At 40.4% G+C, this 22,851-nt stretch overlaps 1 protein-coding gene across 2 annotated transcripts in view; it reads right to left on the bottom strand.

Moving 5' to 3' along the window:
* The window catches only part of SYK (spleen associated tyrosine kinase), a 286,906-nt gene extending 271,686 nt beyond the window's left edge, over nucleotides 1-15,220 (bottom strand). The window contains exons 1-2 of one of the 2 annotated variants that reach the window (XM_077299920.1): nucleotides 15,127-15,220; nucleotides 14,910-15,035 (exon numbers count right to left, since the gene is read on the bottom strand). The gene's annotated coding sequence lies outside the window, so the exon portion shown is untranslated. Of the gene's footprint in view, nucleotides 1-14,909; nucleotides 15,036-15,126 lie in introns of those variants that run through there. The other variant, XM_077299917.1, reaches the window with a different exon arrangement.
* Nucleotides 15,221-22,851: the final 7,631 nt, after the last annotated feature.

Genomic DNA, 22,851 nt, shown 5'->3' with positions numbered 1-22,851 from the left:
TTTTGCCAGATTAGCAATTGGATCCATGTCAAGATCCAAAAATGTGGGGCCAGTGAAAATGTCACGCTGTGACAGTACGTAAGTTTCTAATCAGCATAGAAAAGGTCGTTAACCTCTTCACACCAAATGAAACAAAGTCCATTTATTATGAAGCACAAACACTCTGGCTAAGGCTGGGGTCACACTTAATGTATGAAAAATTGGTCCGAGCCTCCCTGCCGAGAGTTGCTCAAGTGTTCGCCGTATGGGCATCTGTGAGTAATGCGTTTGCAATGTGATGATGCGATTTTCTCGCACCTATGTATCCATATGACATCTGTATAACATGCGTATGACATGCATATGGCTTTACATTTCTCACTGATTTTCACCATTGAATTAAATTGTTCAGTGGGCTGAAATGAGGAAAATGTGTGAGTATTTGCCACAAGCTAGATGAATGGTCCGTGTGGTGTCCAAGCTTTTCTCGCACCCATAGGCTTGCATTGGCGAGTCTTGGACAATATAAACGTACAATCGCAGCATGCTGAGATGTTACAGGCACGTTGAATACACCTGAGAAAAAATACGGTGACGTGAGCTGCCCCATAGATTAACACAGGTCCGAGTGCTATGCGATGTTTTCTCGCATAGCACTCGCCCATATTCAACAGTAGTGTGACCCCGATCTAAAAGGAAAATCTACAATTCACAATACATAGGGATTTTCTAATCCCAGATTTCCCAGTATGACATGACGCACTCAAGACACGAGCACATTCCGGGCAGCTCAAAAGGCCGTATGCTATGCAGGTCTGTTTTATGATGACATTTTAGTTTGTGTGAAACCAAAGGCAAAAATGTGCAGTTACAAAATGACCTATTTGCTAGTCCACAGTAAAAAAGAAAATATTATTTGTGGTCTAACTGACCACATCCTGAACTCTGCCCAATTCTCTACAACATAATGGTGTATATCATATAAGCGAGTGCTTATAGATTTTCACAAGCAATATCTAAATTCAGTACTCTCACAATACCTAAATTGCTCACATATAAAAGCAATAAGTAATCAAGAAGCAAAATATTTCAGAAAGTGTTTATTTCAGTAACTAACTTTATGATACAGTATATTTACAAGACAAATAGAAGCAATAAGTTTGCAGTTGCTGAGACACCAATGGATCTACAAATAAAGAAGTGGAACATTTAGAAACAAAGTCAATTATAGCTTTCCTGCTGCCTGCAATATATATCCACAGTGAATAAATACAAATCTGCCATTGCTTTTGGGATTTTGCTTTTAGGTTATTAGTTCCATGGTAAAATTATTACCTATTAACATAATTCTTCAGGTCAGGTGTGATTTCAACATTCCCAAATTTGCCTTGATTTTTTGTAGATTAGTGATGACATTTTTTTTTAGAGGTTTGCAAAAAATGTTTTTGTGGAGATTCCATTTTCAAAGATTCATAACTTTTTTTATATATATATGGAACTGTGTGACGGCTTGTTTCTTTTGCATGGCGAGCTGATATTTTTATACACATTTTGGGCACATACAATGTTTTGACCTCTTTTTATTGTATATTTTAGTGAGGTGCTGTGACGAAAAAAATACAACTCTGGTAATTTAGATTTTATTTTCTGTTTACCGATCTGACTAATTTTATTTTTTTATCATTTTTATAGATCAGACTTTTATGGATGCAGTGATACCAAGTATGCTTTCTTTTTACTTTCAACAATGGAGAATGGGGACGATTACAACATTTTTTTACATATTTTTTAATACTTTTTTTTACTTTATCTTTTTTATTCCCTTAAGGGACTTGAACCTGCAATCATCTGATGTCTTACATTATATATTACTTTATATTGTATATTATACATTTGGATTACAGCAAATATTCACCATATGTATTTGCATAATATACAGTATATCCTGGCTGCTGCATTCACTCACATCCACGGTCCTTGCACTAACTCTTTACACTCTATCGTTATCAGCTCCTCTGTCCTTTCCTCTCCTATGTACAGCAGTCCTGCTCTTTTCACAATGCTAAACTGCACAGATCCATTTAGTCCCATCATCAAACACAAAAGACGCTCTCACAAATCACTTAACCATCTGATCACTCTTTCTATCCTCCTCCTAGTCGCAGGAGATATCTCTCCCAACCATGGTCACTCATGTTATAGTAAGTCGAACCCTTCACCTACTACATTCAGAAACCCCTCAAATCTCATTAATATTCCCTGCGTGCCTTCTGTCTCTTTTAAGTATGCCCTTTGGAATTCTCACTCAGTGTGTAATAAACTCTCCTTCATCTATGACTTCATCCTTTCTGATTCTCTTAACCTTCTGGCTCTTACCGATACCTGGATCCAGCAGTCAGACACCACCGTTCTTGCTGCTGGTCTTTCACATGGTGGACTACACTTCTCTCATACCCTAAGATCAGACAACAGAGCAGGTGGAGGTGTTGGTCTGCTCCTGTCACCCAAATGCACCTTTCAGGTCATTCCTCAAGTACCCTCTTCCCATCTTTTGAGATCTATGCTGTCATACTCTACATCCACTTCTCCATGCGAGTGGCGGTTGTTTATTATCCTCCGGGCCTAACCAATCACTTCCTGGATAACTTTTCCACCTGGCTTCCACATTTTCTCTCCTGTGACATCCCCCACCCTCATCATGGGAGATGTTAACATCCCCATTGCTTTTCCCCTCTCCCCATCTGCCACTCACCTTTTATCTCTAACCTCAGCCTTTCGCAGCCTTTATCAACTTTTATCTCTAACCTCAGCCTTTCGCAGCTTATTAACTCTCCTACTCATGAAGACAGAAACTCCCTCGACCTGGTCTTCTTCCGGCTTTGCTCAGTGTATGATTTAACCAATTCCTCTCTCCCACTCTCTGACCACAACCTTCTTTTATTCTCTGTCAAGAACTGTCATCCCGCTCAGGTCACCCCCACTTTCCACATTTATAGAAATACTAGATGGTGGCCCGATTCTAACGCATCGGGTATTCTAGAATATGTATGTATGTATATAGCAGCCACATAGTATATAGCACAGGCAACGTAGTATATAGGAGCCATGTAGTATATAGCAGACAAATACTACGTGGCCTGTGCTATATACTATGGGGCTGCTATATACATACATATTGTAGAATAGCCGATGCGTTAATACAGGCCACGCAGTATATAACAGTGGCCACGCAGTATATAACACAGCCCAAACAGTATATAACACAGCCCACGTACTATATAACACAGCCTACGCAGTATATAGCAGCCACGCAGTATATAACACAGGCACACAGGCGACATAGTATATAGCACAGGCCACGCAGTATATAACACAGGGCACATAGTATATAGCACAGCCCAGGCAGTATATAACACTGCCCATATAGTATATAGCAGCCACGCAGTATATAATACAGCCCACTTAGTATTCAGCAGTGTGGGCACCATATCCCTGTTAAAAAAAATAATTAAAATAAAAAATAGTTATATACTCACCGGCCAGGATCCAGTGAAGCTCTGGCGATGCACACGCGGCTGCCGCCATCTTCCGGCCGTTAAGTCATCTGGGTAATTTCGCATTGCATCTCTGGGAACGGAAGATGGCGGCAGGCGCGAGCGCATCGTCGGACGACGGAAGGTGAGAATAGCAGGTTTTTTGCTTTTTTTATTATTTTTAACATTAGATCTTTTTACTATTAATGCTGCATAGGCAGCATCAATAGTAAAAAGTTGGGGACACACAGGGTTAATAGCAGCGGTAACGGAGTGCGTTACCCGCGGCATAATGTGGTCCGTTACCGCTGGCATTAACCCTGTGTGAGCGGTGACTGGAGGGGAGTATGGAGCGGGCGCCAGGCACTGACTGCAGGGGAATAGGGAGGGACTAATCTGACTGTGCCCGTCATTGATTGGTCGCGGCAGCCATGACAGGCAGCTGGCGAGACCAATCAGCGACGCGGGATTTCCATGATGGAAGTTGCCGACAGAAAGACGGAAGTACCCCTTAGACAATTATATATATAGATAGGTGGCATTAACACCCAGAAACTTGTGAAGAATTTGCAATCATCATTGGCCCCAATCTCCTCCTTCTCAAGTCCTGACTCTGCACTGAAACATTACTATGAAACACTGCAGAGTGCCCTGGATGAAGCTACACCTTCTATACATAGAACAACTCAGCACAAATGGTGACAACCCTGGCACATGCTGCAAACACATCTTCTACAGCGGTGCTAAAGGATTTCATCCATTATAAGTTTATGCTTAAAACATACAACTCTTCCCTTCACCTCTCCAAACAAATCTATTTCAACACCCTCATCACTTCACTATCTAATAATCCTAAACGTCTCTTCGACACTTTTCATTTCCTACTCAACCCAAGAGTGCAGGCCCTAACCACAGATCTTTGCGCTGATGATCGGGGCAATTTTTTCAAGGAAAAAATTTACCATATCCACCTGGAATTTTTCTCCCAATCCCCTCATACCATGCACTGTCCTCCCTCTCCCACTGCATCTAGCTCATTCTCTGACTTTGAACCAGTCTCAGAAGAAGTGATCAGGATACTTGATTCCTCTCACCCTACTACTTGCACCAGTGACCCTTTTCTGTCACATCTCCTCCTGTCCCTTTCCCCTGCTGTCACCACTCGCCTAACAAAAATATTCAATTTCTCTCTCTCTCTTCTGATATCTTTCCCTCCTCATTTAAACATGCCATCATATATACATTACTTAAAAAAACAATTCTCTACCAAAACTGTGCTGCTAACTATAGACCCATCTCTAATCTTCCTATCACCTCGAAACTCCTGGAACACTTGGTACACTCTTGTCTAATCCACTATCTCTCAGATCACTCTCTTTTTGACCCTCTTCTATCCGGTTTCCACTCTTTACACTCTAGTGAAAATGCCCTCACTAAAATCTCTAATGATCTACTAACAGCTAACTCTAATGGTCACAACTCCATGCTAATTCTCCTGAATCTCTCTGCGGCATTCGACACTGTGGATCATCAGCTCCTCCTCACAATGCTCTGCTCCATCGGCCTCAAGGACACCATTCTCTCCTGGTTCTCCTCCTACCTCTCTGATCAGTCCTAGGTCCCCTGCTCTTCTCCTTGTATACTGCCCTATTAGACAAATATATACAGTAGATTTGGTTTCCAGTACCATCTCTATGCTGATGACACACAATTATATACCTCTAAGCTTGATATCATGCCTGCATTACTACAAAACACCAGTGATTGTCTTACTGCTGTCTCCAACATCCAACATGTCCTCCCTCTATCTCAAACTGAACCTGTCAAAAACTGAACTCCTTGTGTTTCCTCCCTGTACTAACCTACCTATGCCCAACATTGCCATTTCCATATGTGGTGGAACCATTACTCCCCAGCAACATGCCCACTGTCTTGGGGTCATACTTAGTGTTGAGCATTCCGATACCGCAAGTATCGGGTATCGGCCGATACTTGCGGGTATCGGAATTCCGATACCGAGATCCGATACTTTTGTGGTATTGGGTATCGGTATCGAAGCAACATTAATGTGTAAAAGAAAGAATTAAAATAAAAAATATTGCTATACTCACCTCTCTGACGCAGCCTGGACCTCACCGAGGGAACCGGCAGCGTTCTTTTCTTAAAATGCGCGCTTTTCCTTCCTTCCGTGACGTCACGGCTTCTGATTGGTCGCGCGCCGCCCATGTGGCCGCGACGCGACCAATCACAGCAAGCCGTGACGTAATTTTCAGGTCCTTCTAGGCATTCAGTATTTTAAAATTACGTTCCGGCGTTGTGATTGGTCGCGTCGCGGTCACATGGGCGACGCGACCAATCACAAGCCGTGACGTCACGGGAGGCAGGAGACGCGCGCATTTTAAAATGCGCGCGTGTCCAGCCTCCCGTGACGTCACGGCTTGTGATTGGTCGCGTCGCCCATGTGACCGCGACGCGACCAATCACAACGCCGGAACGTAATTTTAAAATCCTGAAGGACCTGAAATTACGTCACGGCTTGCTGTGATTGGTTGCGTCGCGGCCACATGGGCGACGCGACCAATCACAAGCCGTGACGTCACGGGAGGCTGGACACGCACGCATTTTAAAATGCGCGCGTCTCCTGCCTCCCGTGACGTCACGGCTTGTGATTGGTCGCGTCGCCCATGTGACCGCGACGCGACCAATCACAACGCCGGAACGTAATTTTAAAATCCTGAAGGACCTGAAATTACAACACGGCTTGCTGTGATTGGTCGCGTCGCGGCCACATGGGCGGCGCGCGACCAATCACAAGCCGGGACTTCACGTAAGGAAGTTAAAGCGCGAATTTTAAGCAAACAACGCTGCCGGTTCCCTTGCTGAAGTCCAGGCTGCGTCGGAGAGGTGAGTATAGCAATATTTTTTATTTTAATTCTTTATTTTACACATTAATATGGTTCCCAGGGCCTGAAGGAGAGTTTCCTCTCCTTCAGACCCTGGGAACCATCAGGAATACCGTCCGATACATGAGTCCCATTGACTTGTATTGGTATCGGGTATCGGTATCGGATTAGATCCGATACTTTGCCGGTATCGGCCGATACTTTCCGATACCGATACTTTCAAGTATCGGACGGTATCGCTCAACACTAGTCATACTTGATTCAGAGCTTTAATTCACCCCCCCACATCCGATCACTGGCTCGCTCTTGTTATCTGCACCTCAAAAACATCTCTGGAATTTAACCTTTTCTTACTTTCCACTGCAAAAACTCTTACAGTAGCTCTGATTCATTTTCATCTTGACTCTTGCAACTCTCTACTAATTGGTCTCCCTCTTACCAAACTCTCCCCTCTCCAAACTGTCTGGAATACTGCAGCCAGGATCATATTCCTCACCAACCGTTACACCAATGCCTCTACCTTGTGCCAGTCATTGCACTGGTCACCCATCCACTACAGAATTAAATAAATAAACTTATCACTCTCACCCACAAAAAGCTCCATGGTTCAGAACCACACTACATCTCCTCCCTCGTCTCAGTCTAACATCATACCCGTGCCCTCCATTCTGCTAATGAACTAAGGTTAACAATTGAACCTCCCACTTCCTTCTCCAAAACTTCTTGTGTGCTACTCCAGTTCTTTGGAATGCACTACCCATGATTATTCAACTAATCAGCAATACCCACAGTTTTAAATGTGCCCTAAAAACGCATTTCTTCAGTGGCCTACCACCTCAAAACATTTAACTATCCCTGTGTGTCTCATCCAAAATTTTCTTCATAACCAGGACTCTCTTATGGTCTCACACATTTTATGCATCTAATAGCCCTCTGTGTCTGTACTTGTACACATTTTGGCTGACAACCGGTTCACGCTACATTACATGAACACCTGATTTATTACATTATTGCTCGTCAGAACAATGAAAGCAATTGTTACCATCCATCTTTTATGTCTCCCCGATTTCCTCATAGATTGTAAGCTTGTGAGCAGGGCTTTCATTCCTCTTGGTATCTATTGATTTATGTGATTATTCTTATGCTGTAATGTATTTTATTGTCTGTACAAGTTCCCTCTAAAAATGTAAAGTGCTGCTAAACATGTTGGCGCTATAGAAATAAAATTATCATTATTATTTTATATTACATTACCACAACTTCATGAGGAGAGTCAAAATGGCAAAAGTAGCTTTCAGTAGGCTTCTGGCTGCTATATCAGCCCATCAGAACCCCTGGATTGCAATCGGGCTATGCTAACTTTTCCATTTTAATGCTGCCTTCAGAAGTTGACAGCAACATCTAAATGGTTAACGTCCATGTGACCCCTGCTTTGTGGTGTTGACAAGCATGAATTTTTAGGCATTTTGCTAGTCTCTGAGAGACAACTCAGACTGCCGCCCAAGACAATATGTTCATATTGCTCATGACAGACGTGGCCCTGTGTAGAAGTGTATATGGGTTATAAAATTCTATATTAAATAATCAGTTTTACTTTTTTATATGTTTTACTTATACAGGCAGTCCCCAGGTTACCTAATAAATAGGTCTTGCACATTTGTTCGTAACTTGAGTTTGTATGCAAGTTGGAACAATGTCAGCAAAAAAAAATAATACATCATCGCACATCTCTTTGGCCGCCTCACTACTTGTTGCCTGCTTACTGGTCCTAATTTTTCCACTGTAGAATGCCGAATCTCCAGCCTCTTCAGTATTAGCCAGGACTTCCAATCATGTCCAGACTTGAAAGTCACTGCATATTGCAAAGACATGACCTGGCCTATAATAAAGAGACCAGCGATACGGTGCATGATCGTGGAAAGAAAATGAGTAGGCAAAGAGTAACGAGCAGCAGGGCGGCCAGAAATGTCAGTATTTTTTATTTTATTTTTGATGGTGGAAAGAAAATGAGTAGACAAAGTGTAGCGAGCATAATAATAATAATAATAATAATAATAACTGAAACACAGTAAGACCCAAAAATACTCTGTTGCAGAAAATATCAGTAAACAGCAAGTGCTAGTAAAAAGATGGAAAAACACAGGGTATTTGGTTAATACGTTTTTTGCAAAAAATGTATATTAAGCCGCTCTACCAAACGTCAAGGTATACCTGTATTAGAGCAATCCTAACTAATGTATGTAATCCCTATCTGATGTATTTAAAAACCTGGTCATATGTATAGTACCTGTATGAGCAGGATTCAGAAAGGAAATGTCCAATGTGGACACGTAGCATAGACTAGGGAGGTTTCCACCCTTCCTTGTGAGCCGTGCACATAAAAGGTGTTCTATGCTACGTGTCCACGGCTTAATATAATTTTTTTGCAAAAAAACGAATTAACCAAATACCCTGTGTTTTTCCATGTTTTTAACAGCACTTACTGATATTTTCTGCAACAGAGTATTTTTTGGTTTTACTGTGCCTTTTTTGTGTTTCAGTTTCTTGGTGGTGTGAACGGTGTCCTTACAGGCTTGTTCACCGTGTGCACGGCTCATGTGTTTGTTTTAACTAATAATAATAGCAAAATTGTATCAATATATTCAAACATAAATTATTTAAAGAATGAAAATGGATGCCTCTTGTCGGACTAAAAAACACAGCAACAGACTGACAACCTTTTCTAGATTTAACATGAAGTAGTATTAGACTCAGTGTTTGCATTAGTCATCTGCATCAAGGCTGAACAAATGTGCAGGGATGGAAGCTGAATGCATATACACAACAGTATATCTCACAACTAGAACAGCACCAAAATTATTTGTGAAGGCCAAAGTGCCTTTCTCAAAATTTAACAAATGCAAATGATTGTAAAATATTAAATTAAGAAGACTACAGCTTATGCAAAAATGAATATATGACTGTTTTACCTTTGTATAGGTAGAAACAATGCAGATGGTTATAAAATACCTCAGTGCATATACCGTAAATACAATTGTAAAAAACCTTAGGGATAACTTGACCCTTGTTGTGCAGAAAATGCAGTGATGTAAACATAACCAATAATCACCTGAAATAATAGTCAGTTCTGAACGAACAGCTCAAACCATGTGGATAAAGTGCATATTGTATAAATATATACTGTAGCTGGGTTGTGAGTCAAGCCTGCTGTGTCCCCACCCCAACGCGCGTTTCGATGATTCTTCTTCTGGGGGCGTGCTCATTTTATATGCTCATTTTATTCAGCTCTGCAGCCACTATTGCATGATGTGGACAGTTTAACATGCTAAAACTGGTGAAATGTCCTCTTAAAAAAATGAATTAACACTAAAGGGGGCAGTATAAATAAAATAAGAGAACAAGAGCAAAAACTGGTTACTTTTAACCTGGTGACAGATCCTCTTTAAGCTCTACAGGAATGTGTACAAAGTAGTTATAGGACACATTAATTCAAAAATATAGGCAATACGCAGAAAAAACTAGGGTGGATGAAGAGACATGAAATGTAAGGAGACGAAGGAAGCTGAATGTGGATGTAGCTGCAGATAAGCTTTTGCATAGATAAAAGCTTTTTTGCTTCCTTGACCATATTTGCAAGAAATAACACTTGCACTACAGAACGAAAAAGCTAATTTTTTCAGGCAGCATATTAGCATTAAATATTACAAAATTAAACCATGATCATGAGTGCAATGAATGAAACTTGCGTCTCTCAACTACTAAGCCTAGTAAATCATTGGTGTGTCCAGTATTTGCTTTTCAGATTACCAGCGGAAAAATAATGTTATCTCATGCATTCCATTAAAGGGGCAAAGATCCATTTTGTTTTATGAATTTCTAGAGGAAACTAGCAAATACAAGGTGTTACCCTATTATCAGTAGTAAAAGTATGGAATATTAATAAGATAATTCTTTAAGTAAATGCAACATGCCACATTATGAAACAAACCGCTTCTATTAGTCATTAATGGAGATGGGCGAATAAAATCTGTCAATCGAATTTGTTTCAAATTGTTATGATTTCTATGATTCTGACAAATTTGGACAATTTTACATTCAGTTGGCATGAATCGAATAAAATGACTTCTGCCATTTTAATTATTGCAGAAAATTACTGCAGCCAGAGAAGGATCACACAACCTTTTGTGCAGCTGTTTAGGCTTCCCTATGATGCAGCTACCTCAACACATGCTAACAGCTAAACAGAAGGGACTATAATAGCCTGTATAAAAGCAGAGGCATGGAATGTAGCAGTCATTTTGTGGTGAATCTGGATAGTGAAAGGATGTCACATCTCACAGCTTAACAACAGAGATAGGGAGAGAAAGCCATAAAACTCTGACGAAACTGTACAAATAGTGAGTAACAGTGAAGAAGATTAGTGTGTGAGGAATAAGCTGTTGGTTGTTATAGGTTAGCTTTTTGCCCTTTGTCATAGATGCTGAGGTGACTTTGACATTATTGAGGATGACTTAGTGTTAAACCCTAGAGTAGGCTTTGGAGTTCTATTAATTCACTGAAAATCAATTCATCATATATGGAATTTTGGGGAAAAAGGTGGAATAGCTGATGATTTTAAATTTCAAAAGATTTGCTTATCCGCATTATTTGGTTGTTAAAAACTTTGAAAACATAGTTTTAATGCTAAATAAACAAAATAAGCAGTAACCTGTAACCAGTAAATCTAAATGTAAGGTGCCCAATTGATTAGATTGTTGAATAAAATCCTACAGCCATCAGTTGATATTGTCATGGTAAGTTACTAACCATACCTGTATAAGTGGCCATTTAATGAGGACCTGGCCAAGTCTATCAGAGTGGGAGCCACTCTTTCTTAGCAACTCATGACGAACAAAGGAATTTCTTGGATAAGGTACTTTCCTCTGCGATATCTATATATCCTAACAAAAAGCTGTATGGAAATGGATTATCACGTTCATAAAAAAGAAAGATATCAACACTTAAGGACGTGTTCAGGCAAGATACTACATAGACATGTGAAAATCGAGTAGCACACTTACAGCACACTTGTCAATGTTATTTAATTGAGCTATTGAGATGACAGACTTTTCACATGGCCCTAATGTCAGTCTGAAAAATATAAGAGCACTAGTCTACTCTACTCCATGTTTCAGGATGAAATTTGCCTTGTCAAATTTATGGGCACTCAAAAAAAATCAGATCCCATACTGATCGTCCATAAAACATCCGATTTTTTTGGACAGATTACCATTATTATTGTAGGAAACTGTATTTTAGCATGTACATTTTAAACTGTTGATGCATTCATAAAGATGCCACACGGATCTTATGCGGATGTCACATGGATGTAAAAAAAGGACACATGAATGGCACTCAGATGACACATTGATGAAATATTGATGAAAATAAGGATGGAAATGGGATTATATTTCATACGCTTGTCTGAACCACGGAGCCTCAAGCTATGGCTCCGTGGTGAAAAATATTTCCTGGACTGGCAACTAAAATAGTTTGTTCGTGACAGTACATGCTTATATGGCAACAGATTATATCATCTATTTCTACATGTAGTTTTAATTCCTGTTTGGAGATAACTTACAAAAAGGTGACGTGGCATACTAACCCCTTCCCAACTTCTGTCGTACATGTAACGCACAAGATGGAAGTGGGTGTGTGGCACAAACGCTTCATACACTGAGGCTAAGCCCTCCCTATACCCAGGATCAGCCTCTAAAAGACAAGGCTGGAGTCAAGTGTAGTCCACGGCTATTAACTTGTTAAATGCTGCCATCAGTCTGTGGCAGCGACATTAACAGACCATCCGTGTCTACCATCATGTCTCTCTGTTGAAACACAGCTTGTTGCTGAGCTTTAAAGGAAACTGATTTTTATTATATACAGAAATATTGCTCAATAAAGATGATTTGTCGACCACACTTCCTACTCCTCTGTTCCCGTATTTAAAAAAAATAAAAAATATATATATTTGATATCACTGCATCCATAAAAGTCTGATCTATCAAATTATAAAATGTATTAATCCGATCGGTAAACATTGTGAATAGAAAAAAATTTCAAAGGACAAAATTGCTTATTTGGTCACTTCAGGGCAAATTAATATATGAAATAAGAAGTGATCAGAATGTCATATTTATCCCAAAGTGGTATCAATAAAAAATATCTACTTCCCCTGCAAATAAAAACCCCTCATACATCTCAATCGACCAAAAAATGAAAACGTTACGGGTATCAGAAATTGTCAAGACAATAAATTTTTTTTTTGTACAAGCTTTCACGTTTTTTTTCACCACGAACAATAAAAACAATGGACATGTTTGGTATTGTTGTAAATGTACTAACCTGGAGAACACTCCCCAACCCTCTTTTTCCCATTTATTAATGTAAAAATAAAATATCTAATTTATACTCACCTATCCGCTAATAATCCATAATGCTGCTGCCCCACGATGTTTACCAACTCTGCTACTTCTAGTTCCATTGCTGAGTAGTGTGAAATGTTACCCGTCAGTCCGGAATGTGAGAACCCTCCTGCGTACGACCAGTGGCGATGTCATTAAAGTTACCGCCGGTCACACACAGCCACGTTCTCACTCAGCTCAGTGTCATCTGGTTGCAGGCCTGAGCGGTCACATTAATGATGTCACCACTCTGCAATGCAACCAGATATAGCAGAGTTGGGGATCATTGTGGCACATCAGCATTATGGCTTATCGGCATACAGGTGACTGTATAACTTTGATTTTTTTTATTTTTTTTTACTTTTACATTATTTACATTATTTGTTTATTTCAATTTAAGGACTTTTTCTGTGTGTGTCTTTATTAGTTTTCACTAATTGGTGGCTGCAAGCTGCTATTTTTAGGCTGGGGAGGGCCAATATCTCCTCCCCAGTCTGAGAATACCAGTCCCTCATCTGTCTGCTTTAGCTTGTCTGGTTATCAAAAATAGGACTCCGAACGTTACCTTTCGACTTCACCATATTTAAACAAAACCCAAAAAAACAATGCTGGAAAAGGGTTTTTTTGGCAATTTTACCACACATGGATTTTTTTCCCCGTTTTTCAGTACATTGGGTATTAAAATGAATTTAAAAATACAACTAGTTCCACTAAAATCAAGTCCTCCTATGGCTATGTGAATGGAAAAATAAAAATGTTATGGCTTTTGGAAGAAGGGGAAGGTAAAATGAAAACCCAAAAAAGAAAACTGGCCATGTCAGGATGGGGTTAAAGAATTAGTTTGAGACTTAAACAATTTAACTTTTTTTTAAAGTAAATACGGGAAATGTAATAGAATAAAAAGTAATCTGATGCTCTAAATGTCCTCAATGGTTTGTATTTACTGTGAAAATGTTCTTGTATATGCACGTGACCACTGTAGGCAATCATGTGGTGGTTATATTCATGTATGGAACAAGACTGCTGAGGTCAGGGACTGGCTGCAGCAGTCATATAGATTTATATGATGGTAAGAGACCATTATAACATGGAAGCAAACAATGACCATTGGGGATCACTGCGCCTTTGGTTCTCAAAATGCCGGGAATTCAACAGAAGATTACTATTATTATTATTTTTTTATTATATCAATTTTCCAGTGATTGGGTGTTTTATAAAGTACTGGACACAAAAAAACAGAAGAGGGCTACTATGCAAGAACAGTATGGAACAATTTGGATTCCAATAGTTGCTCATAATAAACCCCTTTATGTGCTGCTTTGCAGGTGGAAGTGGACCCACTTTCTTCTTGGGCCCCTGGTAGCATCAATAATATGTCCCCCTTTGCCTGGACATTCCCTTTAAGATCACTTGAATATGATGTCTTATTCTGCCACTGATCTTTACCATGATATTTATTTTCATTATTGCCCATAGATGGTGCTATCCTTTGGAGAGATGGTAGTTGAGATAAATTAAAAGTCTTAGAAGAGCAGGGAATGTGACACTGCCTAATTTGGCACATTTACTTTTCAGGTCTGTAGGAAAACTGGATAAAAAGCCCTATAATAAGTCTTTACATTGGCAGTCATGTAGTATAACAACATATATGTAGTTGCTGTGAACGTTTAAGCTTATTCATGCAATTAATTTATAGCTACTAAATAGCACTAAAGAATTAAACAACTTAACCTAAAATAACTAAAAATAACTTAAAATGGATCATTTCTATAAAACAATATGTCTTTAATAACTAACATAATCCATAGACCCTGTGCTAGTAAATTGGTAATTTACATGGCAATTCTATTACATGGAAACACAAGACAAAGTAATGCCGTGCCCATTAAGACTCTTAGTGGAAGTCTTATAAGGAGTAGCACCATCTTTGATCTTCAGCTCTACGCAGACAAAGAGTTAATGATCAGGGACAATTTGATAAGTGTTACCGGACCTTTCACCACCAGGATATCCACCCCTCCATGTCTATATAACGTCAGTACATGAGCTCTTACCTGTTGCCTGAATCAGCTGATATCGAGTAGTTCTTTTTTCGTCCTGAGGAATGGTCTCCTGACTAAGACAACTTTTGAGTTAGAAGTTCAGGGATATCCATCTCTCTCCAGAACGCTAGTTTTAGTCTAATTAAAGAAAAATCAATATAAAAAGATCCTTGTGATGTAGCTGGGTGTTCAGGATACTGAGCGAGAAGGCGTAATTATGAAGCCTTACAGTAAAAATCTATCAACTGGAACTGTGTGGCTGCTTCCTCATTTTCTCATCTTGTTGTGTTTGCACCGACTTCCTTAACGGCTGTTTGCCACATTACTTCCTTTTACATTCTCTGTATACTCCTTTATGACAGAGGGAATACATTGCATAATAACTAAACATGTCAGTGAACTCATGTCGACCGAAACGTATTGACCAATATTGAACTTTTCATGTGTTAAGCAGAAAATAATATACACATATGCACCAAATGTTTGGTTTTTTTTAATCTTCCATATAACTTACATTTTTTTTGCAATTTCCTTATGTAAGGCTTGTTTACCTTGGCGCATGATTGCGGGACCATTAGAAAGGTATTCCTGCAGTACACATTTATTAAATATATACAATGTGTGCCACAAATGTCTACCCCCTACAGGAATCCACTTAAGTCTTCAGAATTGGGGTCATCAGAACTCACCCATGGTGAGGAATCTGTTGGAGGTAGTGGAGAGTCACAGAGGAGCATTTATAAATGTGTTTTGTCATATAACTATATAGAACGTACTAACACATTTTTTCATAATAATTTCATTATGTCCAAAGGTGTCATGATCTTCAGTTATCAATGCTGTCTCAAGTCCCGGCAGCTCAAATGCAATCTGTCAGCAGGTCTTTGATACGCAGTCTGAGAGCAGCACAATGCAGGGGCAGAGACTTTGATTCTGGCAATGTATCACTTACAGGACTGCTTGATAGAATCCCTCTTTTCTCTGCTGTAAAAAGTAGCAGTGCTCAGAATGCTGTTCTGTGTATAACTCCACCCATATCCTTGACTAGCCGCTTCCTGGGTCCACTGTACATTGTCGGCAAGCTGCCAATCAGTGGTATGTTTGGGGTTACAAAGAGTAGCTGGATTGTCTAGTATGTGACATTTACTCCTCTAATGAAAATCTCTTGCTGATAAAACACTGATTGTATTGAAACTGCACCAAGCTGCTGAGCACGTGACACATCCCTGGAATCAGGCTCTCTGCCCCTGCATTATGTTCTCAGATTAAATAACAAAATCCTGCTGACAGATTCCCTTTAACTAGCTAAGTCAGTCCTCTTTCATGTATACACAGAGAAGGATTCAAGCTCAGCTACTAAAATTATCCACACAGCCATCGGTCTTCACACGCCAAGCTGATGACATGCTGAGACAGGAAACGCTCTCCTGTGGTGAGAACAAACCGAATGTGGACCCAGGACCAATGCTAATATCTGGAGATTATTCTCGGCACTTTTGAACTTTTCTATATTTTTCTACTTTTGCACAAGAAAATCACCTTTTAAAGAAAATATATATTTTTGTGTTTTTTGTGTTTGCTTCATATCCTGAGAGCCATAATTGTTCTATTTTTTCATTTACAGATCTGTAAAAGGGATTGTCTTTTTCATAAGAAGCTTTAGTATTTATTGGTATCATTTTTGAATGCATAAAAAAGATTTTAATCACCTTTTATTTAGATTTTTTTTGAGGGGGAATGAACAAAACCGTCTCTTTTGGCATTGTTCTTTTAAAAAATGTATGAAGACACTTCAGACGGCCCAATGGTGCCCCCCCCCCCCCCCCTCTGACTGCTACAGGGGTTGCCCTGGGTTCTGCTACATGGAGTGGCTAGAGCCAGGAGGTAGCCTTTTAAAGCTGATGGCCTCATTCAGACATTACAAATGTATTGTATACATATACTAGATGGTGGCCCGATTCTTACGCATCGGGTATTCTAGAATATGTATGTATATAGCAGCCACATAGTATATAGCACAGGCCACGTAGTATATAGGAGTACTAAGTGGCCTGTGGTATATACCATGTGGCTGCTATATACATACATATTGTAGAATACCCGATGCGTTAATATAGGCCATGCAGTAAATAACACAGCCCACACAGTATATAGCAGCCACGCAGTATATAACACAGCCCACGTAGTATGTAACACAGCCCACGTAATATATAGCACAGCCCATATAGTATCTAACAGTGGTCACATAGTATATAACACGCAGTATAGAACACAGCCACATAGTATATAACACTGCCCACGTAGTATATAGCAGCCATGTAGTATATAACGCAGCCCACGCAGTATAGAACACAGCCCACATAGTATCTAACACTGGCCAGGTAGTATATAGCAGCCACGCGGTATCTAACACAGCCCACGTAGTATTTAGCAGTGTGGGCACCATATCCCTGTTAAAAAAATAAAATAGTTAATACTCACCCGCCGGAATCCAGCTTAGATCCGGCGAACCTCTGGCGATGCGCGCGGCTGCCGCCATCTTTCGCTCCCAGGATGCATTGCGAAATTACCCAGATAACTTAGCGGTCTGCTATGTCTTATGGGTAATTTCACAATGCATCTCTGGAAATGGAAGCTGGCGGCAGGCGCGAGCACATCGTCGGACTATGGATGGTGAGAATAGCAGGTTTTTTGTTTTTTTATTATTTTTAACATTAGATCTTTTTACTATTGATGCTGCATAGGCAGCATCAATAGTAAAAACTTGGTCACACAGGGTTAATAGTGGCTGTAACGGAGTGAGTTACCCGCGGCATAACATGGTCCGTTACCGCTGGCATTAACCCTGTGTGAGTGGTGACTGGAGGGGAGTATGGAGCGGGCACTGACTGCGAGGAGTATGGAGCGGGCGCCGGACACTGACTGCAGGGGAGTAGGGAGGGACTAATTGGACTGTGGCCGTCGCTGATTGGTCACGGCAGCCATGACAGGCAGCTGGCGAGACCAATCAGCGACTTGGATTTCCATGACAGACAGAGGCCGCGACCAATGAATATCCGTGACAGACAGAAAGACAGAAGGACAGACAGAAGTGACCCTTAGACAATTATATAGTAGATGATGCACCAGCACACTGCAGTTAATGAATACATGAACTATGTTATTGCTGTTAGCGTTAAAAATGTAGTGAACCAAAAAAATGGATGATCCCTGTTGCTAATGTCCAAACTCTCCATGTGCCAAACCAGGCCTCATCTGATTGGGAACGTAAAAGAAAACCAGGCACGCAGCTCGCAATTAAAAATGTTTCTTGGAAGGATGTGTAGATAAGGGTGCTGAGTCCTGTTGGGGGCCACATTCCTCAATGTATACTCTAAGAAAATAAGGCCTACTCTTTAATATTAAATGAATGCACAGGTAGCCAATATACAAACATATACATACACGATGTGTGAGCACCTTGTGACTAATGAATACATGAACTCCAATATTGCTGTAAATGTGAAAAATATAAGTTAATTAGCATTTTTTGATCAAAAATTACAAAATCCCTGCAACCACATCAAGGTTAACTTAAATATAGATGATCCCCATCACTAATGCACTACCTGTCAATGTGCTAAACGAGGCCTCATCGGAATGAGGAAGTGAAAGAAACTGTCATGAAAAACATCATACCTAGAACATGCTGTTTTTTTTTTATAAAAACTCCACTGACTTCCAAAACCTACAAAATCTCCATAAGACGCTGTAATCCACATTTATTAATCACTTTTTTTTTTTGTAAATTGAGCCCCAAAAATTCTCGATAAGCACAAAAAGTTGCAAGTTGTAACCCAATAAGCAGAAGTTAAAAATGTGGGAATACTGACTACTACTACTGAGTTTACGTGTGATTGGCTAATTCTAAATAAAACCACTTCTCCAATTGTAAGAGGGTCTTCACACTTATGTAACCATACTACTTTTAGCTGTGTTAATTTTATTTTCTCACTCAAAATTATTTCAATTTGTTTCTCCATGAATTTGTACAGATTATGGGCAACATAAACAGTGGAAAAAGTTCTGAAATGATTCTTCTTGGTATGATTATTTTTTTTACATGACAAACATCTGGAATTTCAACAGGGGAGTGTAAACTTTTTATATCTATTGTATATTGAGTCTAAAAACAGAAAATAGCACACATTTTGGCACAAACCTAGACTTTCTGATGACTGGTCTAGATACAGAACAAAACAAAATGCACCATATTAATTAAGTGGCATGAATCTTTTATCATTTTTACCACAACTTACCGTATATACTCGGGTATAAGCCGAGATTTTCAGCCCACTTTTTTGGGCTGAAAGTGACCCTCTCGGCTTATACTCGAGTCAGTGTCGGTGTGGGGTCGACGGGTGAGAGGGAGCGGTGGCTGTGATATACTCACCTGTTCCTGGCGCGGTCCCTGCATGTCCGATGGTCTCCAAGCAGCTCTTCCTGTGTTCAGCGGTCACGTGGTACCGCTCATTACAGTAATGAATATGCACGCATATTCATTACTGTAATGAGCGGTACGTGACCTCTGAACACAGGAAGATGTCGCCGGCTCCCGGAGACCATCTGACAGTGAGACGCTGCCAGGGACTGCACCGGGAGCAGGTGAGTATATCGGGGGAGGTGTGTATTGCGCCATAGTCACCTTCCTCGTTCCATCGCTGCGCGCTGCTCTGTCTTCTGTCCTCTGGCTGTGACTGTTCAGGTTTGACTGTTCACGCGATTACTGTGCGCGCCGCCCTCTGCCTGAACAGTCAGTGCAGAGGATGGAAGACAGAGCAGCGCACAGCGATGGACCGTGGAAGGTGACTATCGCAAGTGCAGGGGGCCTGAGCGAAGAGAGCTGAGTATGTGATTTTTTTTATTTTAATCGCAGCAACAGCAAATGGGGCAAATTTATGGAGCATCTTATGGGGCATATATGAGGAGCATCTTATGGGGCATAATGTGTGGAGCATCTCATGGGGCCCCTAATGTGTGGAGCATCTCATGGGGCCACAATGTATGGAGCATCGTATGGGGCCACAATGTATGGAGCATCGTATGGGGCCATAATGTATGGAGCATCTCATGGGGCCATAATGTGGAGCATTTTATGGGGCCATAATGTGTGGAGCATCTTATGGGGCCATCAACCTTTATGCAGCATTGCATGGGGCAAATGTTTCTATGGAGCATCTTATGGGGCCATTATTATCCTTTGTGCAGCATTATATGGGGTATATTTTAATATGGAGCATCTTATGGGGCCCATCATGAACTGTATGGAGCATTATATGGGGCTCTTGATTCAATATGGATATTCAAAAACACTTAACCTACTGATGTCTCAATTAATTTTACTTTTATTGGTATCTGTTTTTATTTTTGAGATTAACCGGTAGCTGCTGCATTTCCCACCCTAGGCTTATACTCGAGTCAATAAGTTTTCCCAGTTTTTTGTGGCAAAATTAGGAGGGTCGGCTTATACTCGGGTCGGCTTATACTCGAGTATATACGGTACTTTAACAAACATTTTTAGACTGGCGTATGAAGTGCTAATCTTAAATAAATTTCTAGCTGTAAATGTAGAAATGTTTATATTCTGTTATACATTTTAGGTCAATTTAAAAAACAATGGATACACGAGGCTGCAGCCCCATATTAGTTAAAGGACTCTTTCCCCTGTAAGTAATTTTGACAATATTTTGCATCGGCATTTGTGTGGGTCCTGTTATGATCCGGTGACCTTGGAGCCGCATGAGAGACTTTCTCAGGAGTAGGTGGTACCTGTACTGACCGCAAACCCTAAACTAACACCGCAACTAGAAGTAGCCGTGGGATGTACCTAACACGTCCTAGACACCTCGACACAGCCAGAGGACTAAATACCCCTATAGATGGAAATGGGAATTCTATCTTGCCTCAGAGCAGAACCCCAAAGGATAGGCAGCCCCCCACAAATATTGACTGTGAGTATAAGAGGAAAGACACACACAGGCAGAAAAACAGGATTTAGCAAAATAGGCACTTCTAGCTAAATAGAAAAGGATAGGACAGAATTCTAAGCGGTCAGTATAAAAATCCTAAAAATATCCACAGCAGATAATACAAATATTCTACATCTAACTAAAGACATAGAAAGTATATCTGCATCTCCTGAGAATCCAGCATGACTGAAAATCCAAACAAAGTCTAAGCTGGACAAAAACACAATGAATTGCACTGAATTGCAAAGCGCACTGCATGTGTGCCCAGAGACAAAAAACAGACACTTATCTTAGCTGAATTTGGCAGCAGGGCATGAGGAACCAGAGAGAGATGCAATCCCTCCAAGTACAATGGACAACTGGCACGGACTCATGGATCCTGCACACCTAAATACCTAATAGAGCTGCAATCAGCAGAAACACCTGCCCTGGATTACAACCCCAAGACAACTGCACTACCACCAACAACCACAGGAGGGAGCCCAAGAGCAGAATTCACAACAGGGTCCACAGCGTGGAGAAAGTACACATTTTTCCCATAATATTATTCTCTGTCTATGTTCCAATGATAGTTTTGCCTTATAAATACTGATACAAAAGTCACAAGGTGTTTGCTATGTAATCTGAGAGCAGCATTATGTAGGGGTAGATAACCTGATGTCTCTTACTGGGCTCGTTGATCTGTGTTAGAGGTAGCAGTTCGTGTAATGTTGAGCTGTACATAATCCCACCGACACCACTGATTGGCAGCTCTCTGTATACCCTGTATATTGGCAGAAATCTGCTAACCAGTGGTGGGGGTGGGGTTACAAGGAGCAGGAGGACTACATGGGAGGACACTAAGGGTATGTGCCCACGTTGCAGATTTGCCTGTGGAATTTTCTGCACAGATTCTGCATCTTTTGGCACAAAACGCAGTTAAAAATCTGCACGTTTTTTATGCGGGTTTTCATGCATTTGTTTTCATGCGGATTTGTCTGCACTTTTGTCAGCTAAATAAAGATATATTATTTAACAAAAAAAAAAGAATTGTGATGTAATTTCCTTGTCCAACGTCTTCTTTTACATACTCCATTGAATAATAATGTTTACACACACAGATAGATAGATGCTGTAGATCTATAGATAGATAGATCTATAGATGGATAGATACTGTATATAGTTCTATAGAAAGATAGACAGATAGAGCTATAGATAGATATATCTATAGAAAGATCTATAGATAGATAGATATATCTATAGATAGATGAATAGATAATACCAATTCCTATATTTAGTGATAAATATAATAAAATAGTACATAAAGAGTTAAATAAAGACACACACACAAAATCTGCGTTAGGCCGGGGTCACACTTGCGAGAAATTCGCACGAGTCATGCACTTCAGTACCTGGCTAGAAATACATGCAATACATAGAAATACATGCAGCTGCACACTCCAGTCCCGAGTGCCGGCATCAGTGCCGGGTATTGAGGTGCGAGACTCGTGCGAGTTTCTCGCAAGTGTGACCCCAGCCTTAAGCGCAATATCTGTTTAAATAATTTTTTTTAAAAAATTGAAAAAAAAAATGGTGTGGGCTCCAGTGTAATTTTCTGCGCCAGAGAGGGAAAGCCAGCGACTCGGGGCAGATGTTTATAGCCTAGGAAGGGATTCATACCTATGGATCTTCCCAGGTTATGAATATCAGTCCGCAGCTGTATATTTAGACTTTACTGGCTATCAAAATAGGGGGACCCCCACAAAAAAGACTTGGGGTACCCCTATAATTAATAGCCAGAAAAAGCTATGCAAACAGCTGCGGTCTGATATTCATAGCCTAGGAAGTGACCATAGTTATTGGTCCCCCCAGCTACAAACACCAGCACACATCCACCCCAGAAATGGCGCATCTCTAAAATGCACCAATTCCGGCACTTAGCCTCTCTCTTCCCACTGCCCTGTAGT

This window comes from Ranitomeya variabilis, chromosome 1 (assembly GCF_051348905.1).
Source record: "Ranitomeya variabilis isolate aRanVar5 chromosome 1, aRanVar5.hap1, whole genome shotgun sequence".
Taxonomy (NCBI): domain Eukaryota; kingdom Metazoa; phylum Chordata; class Amphibia; order Anura; family Dendrobatidae; genus Ranitomeya; species Ranitomeya variabilis.
This window is presented reverse-complemented; position numbering and strand designations above follow the sequence as displayed.